Below are 11090 nucleotides of genomic sequence, written 5' to 3'. Positions count from 1 at the left end.
AATGACGTCATCCATAGCAACAGAGAGTTACCGCTTCGAAGTGCGTCCTTATAAAATGACGTCATCCATAGCAACATAGAGTTACTTAGGAGTTCACTGTTTTCATAACTAAAAGTAGGTCTCAGCGGCTTTGTGAATTACTTTTAAGAAAAGACTCCTACATAAAAACTTTTAGCCCGATTTAGGAGTACTCGTAACGTTAAGATAAAAGTCTTTGTGAATACGGGCCCAGGTCTTAACAGCAGGTGCTGATTGCCAACCTGCTGCAGCTGCATGTGCATCAGCAAAGCCAGAGACAGCAATCTCTGCCCAGCCTCACAGTGCACCTCATCAAGCATGACAGAAAAGCAGAATCAGGCACCAAAACACAAAGAAATCCACCAGAATGAGATTGTTACATATACCCCTGTAACAGTAGTGGTATGTCGATGCAGGACATCATTTGCCATTGAAGCAGGAGTGGTGTGTATGAATGAAAACATGCCAGTCATCTTTTCAGTTATTAGCGACTCATTCAAAGTACGTGAACGTGATACATAATATGCCACACTGGTTAGAGTTCCGCGCCGTAGAGTTTTGTATGAAGTAATCTGTTTTTGTGCACTTCCAATAAAGTAAACCCCTCAGTAAATATTGGTTAGCTCTTAGACGTAACGTTAGCCATGTTAGCTAAGGCTAACTTTGTAATTAACTTTGAGTAGTTTATAGGCAGAAATGTAGCCATATTCCTTGGCTATCATATCACAAGCATCCCTCGTGTCCTTACTGTCTATAAGGATACATCCCAACAGCATAATATACAACAGAAATTCATACATTCCTTTATTTACGGGGGATAATAATATGGTTCTTATTGACCCGAATATAGGACGACCCTGATTATAAGACAAACCCTCTTTTCAAGACTAATCTTCAGAAAAAGACTCTGATAACCAAAATTCATCTCTCAATAACAAATTCACAAACCCTCCTGTCAATCTCTTGGAAGCGGCCGCTTAGAGGACCACGATAAGCTTGTCTCTTACTGTTAGCGTTTTCAGACGATCTTTTTGGACCCGCCATCTTCGGACATACACTCCGTAACTCCATATTTCTTGGCTGGCTGACAGTTGTTTGGCGCCTCCGCTGCATTGACCACCATTATCTTAAAATCAGCATCATAGCTCCGCCTCAGATGTCTGTAAACTCGCCCCACTTTTGATCCACTTTGCTGTGTACAATCACCGCGCCTCTTAATTTTTCATCTCCTGTCACTTCTTCTCCGCTGTGACTGACAGATAACCCGAGCCACAGTGTCAGTGACGTCTCTACAATAAGCTGGCGCCCTCTGCCGTTGCGGTCGTGTAGCGACCCCAGACAACTATCAGCATGTGTCAACGGTTAGACCCCGGTTATAAGATGACCCCACTTTTTCGCATAATTTTCATCGAAAAAAAAACTCGTCCTATATTCGGGTCAATAGGGTAATTTGGCATGGGTCAATAAAGACTTATCAAATGTATACATTTACAGCAGAACTTGTGGTAAAACCAGCCCAGTGGCATGTCATTTGCATATTCATCAGGGGGCGGTGCTCATCTCACCTCGAGTGGCACATACTGTCATGTGTGGAATGCCAGCGGCATACCACTGGAATCAGGATATACCACGCCAGGGTTCGATATACCAATCCAGGGATCATACCATATAGGGATCGGTATATGCCCCTGAGCCAAGAGTGGCATGCTAATGCCCACTCTATGATCTTGGCACTGCTGGCAGTCAGACTGTGAACACATCAGATTGTCAGACTCCTGATCCGCACTGCGGCGAGGTGAAATATCAGTGCTTTAACACATGATGATACAAATGATGTTAAAATTAGAATAAAATGGAATGGTAATCTGCAGACTTTTCCAGTTAGGTGACAAATTACCAAACTGTCCTCTGATGTAAGCAGTGATGGCGTCCAATATTGAGCTCCTCTTTGGAGTTCTGCAAGACCTGGGGAATGAGGAACTCAAGCATTTCCAGTGGTTCCTGAAGCAAGCTGGCATTGTCGAGGGCTTCCCTGTTATCCTAAAGAGCCAACTGGAAGAGGCCGACAGGCAGGACACAGTGGATCTCATGGTGCAGACATATAGTCTTGCTGGAGCTCTGCAGATCACTGTGGAAGTTCTGAAGAAGATCAGTAGGAATGATTTAGTGGAATGTCTTTCCAAATATGGTTCTGAACTCCAAAAAAGATCTGAGAAATCTTATCTCTCATTAGGCTTCTCATAATGTGGAATTAGCTGTACAGAATCTTAAACACCTACAATTTAGAAAAGGAAAAATTGATAGGCACTAAGCGCCCCCCCTTTTATATCTTCATCTTTCCCAGAGAATGCCACTGATGTTGGAAAGACCCCTGGGAACTCACAAGGTTTTTGCATTCAACAGTCACAGGCTGTTCCTCCTCACCCTCCAACCCCTGGTGCTCAGGCTGAAGGTGAAGCTATTTCGGTTTACAGTTTGGGCATTTAGCAGCTGCTTTTATGATTTCAGCCACTGTTACATCTGATTAACAACCTTTTCTTTGGTGGTATTACCTAGTAGACCAGTGGAGTCCAACTTATATAGAAATGTTATGATGAATGTGCATGTTTGCAAACACACACACACACACACACACACACTTCAAAATAGCGTGAATGCGCCATTTCTGTCTATTTTACTTGTTTATTTTCAACTTGCTAACATTACAATATCTAACAGTTTCTTACGTTCCTGTTTTATGTAATTTAGTAATTAATAATGATGAATTCAAATTGACCTACCAATCACAAAACAGATAAAGCTTCCATAATATATTAATCAAGATTAAGAATAAAGAAGCTATTGTTGTTCTGAGCTACAGCAGCTAGTCGCTACAGGAAAGATAGTTACAGCAAACAGTATAATGAACAGCAGATACCGCTGTATTGACCCTTTGAATTCCTACAAGTAACACTGTTGAATGTGGTTTGTAAGACTGGGGAAGTGTGCATCCTTGTTATGTTGAAGAATGTGACTTCATTCCATACAGATTTGTTGGTGCGAAGACCAAAGCCTCCAGTACCCATCACATCATACCAACGTATGCTCCAGTCAAACCTCCAGAACAAATGTATGTGTATTCCAGAGGGGTCGTCAAAGCTGAAGGATAAGAAACTTCTGTGTGATATCTACACAAAGCTCTACATCACAGGTGGAAATGATGAAGATCTCAACAGGCAGCATGAGGTTAGCCACATCGAAATAACATCAAGAAAACCAGAAGGAACTGAGAGATCAATTCAGCACAATGACATTTTCAAACACCCTTCTGGAGAGAACACACCTGTGAGAACAGTGGTGACCAGTGGGATTGCAGGGATCGGCAAAACATTTCTTGTTTACAAATTTATCCTGGACTGGGCTGAAGGACGAGCCAATCAAGATGTGCATTTCACATTCCCGTTAACTTTCCGCCAGCTGAACCTACTGAGGGGGAGAAAGTTTTGTTTTGATGAGCTCATTCACAAATGTATCAGGGAAAGTCGAGATATCAAAGAGGAGGCTCTTGATTACATCTTCACAAAACTACAGGCCTCCGGAAACACCAACTATGACAAAAGCAAATTTAAGCTTCTGTTTGTGCTTGATGGGCTGGATGAAAGCCGCCTTCAGCTCGACTTCAGTGACAAGGAAGAATGTTCTGTTGATGAGCCACTGTTGGTGAATGAGCTAATGGCATCACTGATCAAGGGGAAACTGCTCCCCTCTGCTCGCCTCTGGATAACCACACGACCAGCAGCAGCCAGTCAGATTCCTCTTGACTTCGTTGACATCATGACAGAGGTGAGAGGGTTCACTGATCCACAGAAGGAGGAGTACTTCAGGAAAAGATTCAGAGATGAGGAGGTGGCTGAAAGAATCATCTGCCACATCAAGACGTCACAAAGCCTCCACATCATGTACCACATCCCAGTCTTCTGCTGGATCACTGCCACAGTCCTGAAGCAAATGTTAGGAGAAGATATAAGAAAAGAAATTCCTCAAACTCTGACTGAGATGTATACAAAATTCCTTGTGTTTCAGCTCAAGCAGACAGCAGTAAAGTATGACACGGATAAGAGCATCGAGATTATTCAGGCACTTGCAAAGCTTGCTTTTCACCAGTTAGAGAGAGGTAATCTGATTTTCTATGAGAAAGACCTGAAGAACAGTGGTATTCATCTTTGTGAAGCATCAGTGTACTCTGGGGTGTTCACCGAGATCTTCAAAGAAGAAGATGGACTGATTGAAGACAAAATGTTTTGCTATGTGCATCTGAGCATTCACAAGTTTTTGGCAGCTGTTTTTGTCATCCTGTCTCTCTTTAATGACAAAGAGGATGTCATGGCGGGGCCGCAAACACCTCTCCAACATCTCAAGATGCTTTTTAGGAAAGCATCTGCAACAAAGGTCTGCAAGAAGGCTGTGGACAAGGCCTTACAAAGTCGAAATGGACACCTGGACTTGTTCCTCCGCTTCCTCCTCGGCCTTTCATTGAAATCAAACCAGGATCTCTTACAAGGTCTGCTGAACGAACCAAGGAGCAGCACAGAGACCAATAAGAAAGTAGTGCAGTACATCAAAGAGAAGATGAGGTTGAATCTGTCACCAGAGAGGTGCATCAACCTCTTCCACTGTCTCAGTGAAATGAAGGACCAGTCCCTAGTGGAGGAGATCCAAATTACCTGAGAGCAGGAAGCCTCTCCACAGCCAGTCTCTCTCCTGCTCAGTGGTCAGCCCTGGTCTTTGTGCTACTGTCATCTCAACAAGAGTGAGATGTGTTTGACCTAAAGAAATACTCAAAGTCAGATGAGGTTCTTCTGAGGATGCTTCCACTGGTTAAAGCCTCAACAACTGCGCTGTAACAACTTGTTATACGTTATTGAAACAGTTGGATATAAAATATTTGTGTCCCTCTATGCATAAACATTATTTTAAGGAATCTGGTGAATGAATACATTCTATAAACATCTACTGCAACCACACAACTATGTCTAACAACAAAGACTTTTTCATATTTATCTTCAAAAATACCCTTGTCATGGTCACAACACACCGAAATGTTTATGACTGTGATGACAGGTCTTGGAATTCTATGTAAACGGGCTATGTCTGTTACAGCACAATAAAATCCCTGTAAAATGAGTCAAGAATCTCAGCACCTGCCCACATTAACTAGCTGGGTCTGATGTTTTCCTAGGAGGGATAGGAAAATGATTCCTAAGATTGTCACTCCTCACAGTGCTTAGCTCACTCTTCTGTCTTGAATTACACTATCTTCTATGTGAAATGTTATCTTCTATGATACAGTATATGATTGTAAAACAGAATAACTTGCTTATCCCACTCTTTCCGATTGCGAAACAGACTGGAACAATGTGAGCTCTCATACCTGTCTTGTGAAGCTTTGGCTTCAGTCCTCAGCTCCCAGTCCTCCAATCTGAGAGAACTGGACCTCAGTAACAACAACCGGCAGGATTCAGGAGTGAAGTTGCTCTCAGTTGGACTGGAGAATCCACAATGTTGTCTGCAAATTCTAAGGTCTGTTCTGAACCTGTTCACAAGATGTGTGCTCAGTTACTACACTCTAACATCAGCTCCCCTCAACTGCTTTGACTGTGTTTTCATAATTTGCTCTCAGTAAAGTGAAGCTCCAAAAATTTTACACATTCAAGTGTGTTTACAGGACTGAGGGAAAACTACTGCATATGTGAGGAAAGTAGTATAGACCCTGTTGTGACTCCAGAGGGAGCTGGATCTAATAAGATTGATATCCTCCAGTGATGTCACTCAATGGCTAGTTGCATTATGGGTAATGTAGGCACACACTTTAATGTGCAAAACTGGTGGAGTTAATTTTAATGCCTATTTTTTTTTTTGAGAGGTACCAAAGTCACATTTCCACATCCTAATACCTCCTGTACCACTGTTTATGTACACAGTAAACCATGGGTCTACATATGTATACTGTAAGAGACCAGTAATAAAGGCTCTGAAATAAAAATCAATATGATCAACCTACCTTTTGATCTAGAAAAAGATGCAAATTAATGCTACACTGCCATATGCAGGTTGTCTGGCTGTCAGGTCACAGAGGAAGGCTGCACTTCTTTGGCCTGAGCCCTGCGATCCAACCCCTCCCACCTGAAAGAGCTGGAGCCATACAAACAATTATATACCATGTACAGTATATTATTAATACTTGATATTGTTTACTGTCATTATAATTCCATTGATCTGTTGTTGTTATGTTATTCCACAGGATGTGCTTTTGTAGAATGATTGTGTATAATTATCAACCCCAATGCCATAATCTTCCCATTTTCAGTTTTATAACATTAACCATTGTAGAATAGTTTAATAGTTATTCTGCACAATAGATTAGCTGTCTTTTTCCATAATGCATGGCTACAGACTGTTTTTTATTTCCAAACTTTCTTAGACAAAAATACTCTCAGCTAACAGAGGCCTGCTGTCACAAGGTGGGACAATATTACGGTCTGAGAGAGCTGGACCTGAGTAGGAACAACCTGCAGGATTCAGGACTAGCACTGCTCTCCTCTGGACTGGAGAGTCCACACTGTAGACTGGAATCTCTTGGGTCTGTTGACTTCATTCAAGGTTGCAGTTTTGTTGTTTGCTTCTATTTTATATTTGGGGATATGAAACAACATTTGTTGTCTAAATAATTGTCATCACTAAATCTTCTTCAGGCTCAATTTCTGTAACCTTTCAATCAGAGGCTGTGCATATCTGGCCTCTGTGCTCAAGTTCTCCAGTCTAATCAAACTGGACCTGAGTGACAATGACCTGCAGAGTTCAGGGGTGCATCTGCTGTCTGTTGGACTACAAAATCCATATTGTAGACTGGTAACACTGAGGTCAGTATTCCTGAAGCTTAACCCTTACTTAGTGATAATCAAATCTTAGTTTCATTATGAAAGTGGTAAAGTCTGTGGAGGACTTAGTTTGCACCATCAGCAGGTTGTCAGGCGGTCAGGTCACAGAGGAAGGCTGTGCCTCTCTGGCCTCAGCTCTGAGCTCCAACCCCTCCCATCTGAGAGAGCTGGACCTGAGCTACAATCATCCTGGAGACTCAGGAGTGAAGCTGCTTTCTGTCAGACTTCAGGATCCACAGTGCAGACTGAACACTCTCAGGTATAAATGTAGTAAAAAACAAGTATCATTTGCATTTAACTTCACATTATATTGATACTTGCACTACCTTGCACTGTTTTACTTCAAATATTGACCTATGACATCACATTTTGTTACACCTTTTAGCACTGTGAATTGTGACCTGGCCTAAATGTGAACTGTTTGACTTACTTTTGAGTAAGTGACTTTGTAGATTTATTGGAAAGTGTTTGTGCACATGGTACTCTGTGCACCCCAGCTGCTCATCAGTTGTATGTGGATACATTCAAGGCCGTTTGGACATCAGGTGTTTCTTTCTGAAACATCCCATTTTGTCTGGTCCTCTTCAGTTCTATAAACTGTGACTTTCACTGTAGCTCCATGTCAGTCTCACCCAGAACACCCTGGTGTTGAGCTGGCCTTTTAGCTGAAATTGGTTGATTGTGTTTACATTTCACTTTTGAATATACCACAGCCCAGAGAGGGCTAATAGGCCTTTCAGACAGAAATTGCACTCTGTCTGGTATAGAGGTTTGATTAGCCTTTTTTATTTTGTTTTACAATAACCTGCATCTGCCTATTTAGTAGAATCTGTGCTGTATTGTTATGAACTGTTTTATTTGACAATTCTGAGCTATACCCTTTGCCTTATTTGGGTTCTGCAAGGGTCAATATACAGTAGGATTATGAGAGGAGTGTATCTTGTCTGTGAGGGTATCATAGAGGAAAGGGTTCTGTAAAACACAAGCAGAATTGATCATGATCATGATTCTTATTTTTCTGATTCAGTGTTGACCATTGTGGAGAGTTCACGATCATGCCTGGGCCTCGGAAATGTAAGCATACTTTTCTCCCCTTACTCATTCAATTCAATTCAATTAAAAGAACTTTGTTTGTCTTTGGGGGGCAATTAAAGGCACGTGGAGTAGTTGTACACAGACACAAATGAGTCAGCACGTTAAGTACCAAAAACAAACAAGTCAGATAGAATAAAATAGACTAGATACACTAAATCAGAATTAGTTTACAGTATTAACATGAGGTGCATAGTAGCATTTAGGTAGGAAATAAATCACTGTCTGTGAAGAGGAAGTCATAAATATAACCAAAATTCAGATTCTACAGCTATGTAGTGGCACTGACAGTGATGGCATATAGATTTTTGGCAGGTCGCCTATAATCTTTACTGTGTTTGCAATCTTGTGTTAGTGCAAATTAGCTAATGTTAGATAGGCATTGGCATGTTAACGTTACTATTGTGAGCATAGAAAGCATGATGCTAATGTTAGCATTTAGGTCGAGAGTCAATGTACACCCTTAGCATTAGGAAAGCTTCAAGGGTCTCTGGGAGTATAGAGAGACAAAGTCATGCCCCTTCTAGTTTCTCTCATGGGACCTTATTTCAGGAAAAAATATTCATGGTAGTGAAGTGAGTGAGCCAAAAAATTATTTGACCCTGTTTGAGTTGTGCCATGAATCACACGTATGATGATTGTCAATTTAAAAGATATTTTTTCAGTTTGAGACAGTTGCAATTTGTCATCAAATTAATGAAATCTGTGAAAATAATTATAAAGACTACACAATCAGCAGTTATGTTTGTGACGTTGTCTCATTAAAAGGTTCACCAAAACCTCTAACTTAAAGATTGCTGTATATGAGCAGCTCACAGAACTGGCCAAAACAGAACAGAACTCTCCTTTCACATAACTGCAGTTGTCAAAATGGCCAGATTTATTGTTATTTTCATCTTTTTTAATACCTTTTCTCGGCTGCTGTGACGGCCATGCTGGTGTTGGCGATGTGTGTGGTATGAGACGATGTAATTCACTGAGCGGTTTACCACAAAACTAGATCAAATTTGAATCTATGACAAACAAACAAAAATTATCTTTCTAATTTACAAACATCATATGTGTGATTTGAGTCACAAATCAAATGGGATCAACTATTTATTTGTCTCTCCTCATTGACCACTGTACAGTCTTTTGTTTTCCGAAATAAGGTCCCTTCAGCTCCCTTTTCAAGAAACCTTACTCGCTTGGGTAAGAGTTTCTGAATGAACCTTTATCACCTACATTTAAATTTAGTATACACAAATCAGGGGAATTAATGTAAGCAGACAAGTCATCATGACTTCAACCTATTGCTACAATATCACCATGGTTTAATGCAAGCTGTCCTAAGCAGTGAACAATTTTCTACTTTTGCATTTATGCTGTGTACCATTACTTTTGACAGTGATATCAAGGACATCAGGAATAACCTGTGCTGTCCTCAGCTCCTCCAACAGTACCTTTAACAACTAATTGCCCTTGAGCCTGTTGTTCAGCAGCTAGCTAATTCAGTCACACTGTTGCACCATGTAGCCTTTTTGGACTATACATTGATGATGATTACTTTTCTTGTGTTTACATGATTGTGGCATTTAACAGAGAGGATTATTTATATATTTATTGGATTTAAAAAGCTAAGAAGCCTTGGATCGTAGCACACCTGCCGCTAACACATCTCTCAACCCGCCACTGAGCGCTTCAGGGAACTTGATGTGTGTATGATCAGGCAGTGCACATTCATTTGTTTGCCTGAGTGGCTCTGCAGGAGCTATAAGTGTATTTTTGAACTCTAGCAGGGAGACAAGCAATGACTCCCATTCGCCATTCAGCTCTGCCTCCTTTGTGAAAATACTCAAATACTTAAGTAACTGGTTAGAGTAAGCTAGAGTAAAGTTGCACTTAAATTGTGTCCCTTTCCTTCTTGCAGATGCCTGTGAACTCACACTAGACCCAAACACAGCAAAGAAAACCTTCGTCCTGTCTCAAGGTGACAGACAGGCCACAACGTTAAGAGTGGAGCAGCCATATCCCGACCACCCAGACAGATTTGAATACAGGCACCAGGTTCTGTGTAAAAATGGTCTAACTGGACGCTGTTACTGGGAGGTGGTTTTCAAAGGAATGGTTTCTGTGGGATTGACGTACAGAGGAATTGGCAGGAAAGGTCGGGAGGATGACTCTTTGCTCGGCTGGAATGATAAGTCCTGGTGCTACGATTGCAACAAGAACATTGTTTGGCACAATGGAAAGGGCACAGCCACATCTGTAGTACCCTACAGAGTAGGAGTGTATCTGGACTGGCCTGCTGGCACTCTGTCCTTCTACAGAGTCTCCTCGGACACGTTGATCCACCTCCACACCTTCAACACCACATTCACTGAACCTCTCTATCCTGCGTTCAGGGTTCTCGGCACTTATTCATTTGCATTATTGTACACGTTTGTGTGACGGTCCAGGTTGTTTTTTACGACACAAACTACAAAAATATCGTGACTTGTACATTTTGTAATTTTTACTGTTGTTTTGGTTGAACAGCTGAAGAAACTACAGTGTTTTGTTGTTGTTGTTGTTTTAAAAAAAGAAAGATAAATAAATTGATAATGATTAAATGGTACAAATGAACAAAACTAAATGAAATTATTACATAGTTTTCATTCCATGTTTTCTCAGATGGAAAAGAAATTAAGAAAATATAAAGATTAACCTGGCAAAACATGTTACCCCCACCAGTCCTCATGTCATAAACACAGGAGAAAATAATGTAGATCAAACTTAGATAATGTATAATGGAAAAGCAACAAACTGTCACATTTAAGAATCTGGAACTGTGAACATTTAACATTTTTGTATGAAGTTTGAATTATTTGATTAACCAGTTTTCAGAAGTAGTTGTTCATTAATATTCTATCCATATTGATTAACAGACTTAAAAATATGAAATTATTGTTATACTCTCTCATGTTAAAGTATTGTCTGCGTGTCGTCTGCTATATTCAATTGTAATCTGGAAAATAAATGAGCAGACTGTGTGTATGTGCATTATAGAACATCTCTGTTATGCCAAAAAGTATATAAAGTGTC

General features: G+C 40.7%; 1 pseudogene; it reads left to right on the top strand.

Moving 5' to 3' along the window:
* The first annotated feature begins 2406 nt into the window (after positions 1-2406).
* Positions 2407-10459, top strand: LOC115576045 (NACHT, LRR and PYD domains-containing protein 12-like; annotated as a pseudogene).
* Positions 10460-11090: the final 631 nt, after the last annotated feature.

This window comes from Sparus aurata, chromosome 23, assembly GCF_900880675.1.
Source record: "Sparus aurata chromosome 23, fSpaAur1.1, whole genome shotgun sequence".
NCBI classification, from domain to species: Eukaryota; Metazoa; Chordata; class Actinopteri; order Spariformes; family Sparidae; genus Sparus; species Sparus aurata.
The sequence above is the reverse complement of the archived record's forward strand: the minus strand, read 5'-3'. Positions and strand labels throughout refer to the sequence as shown.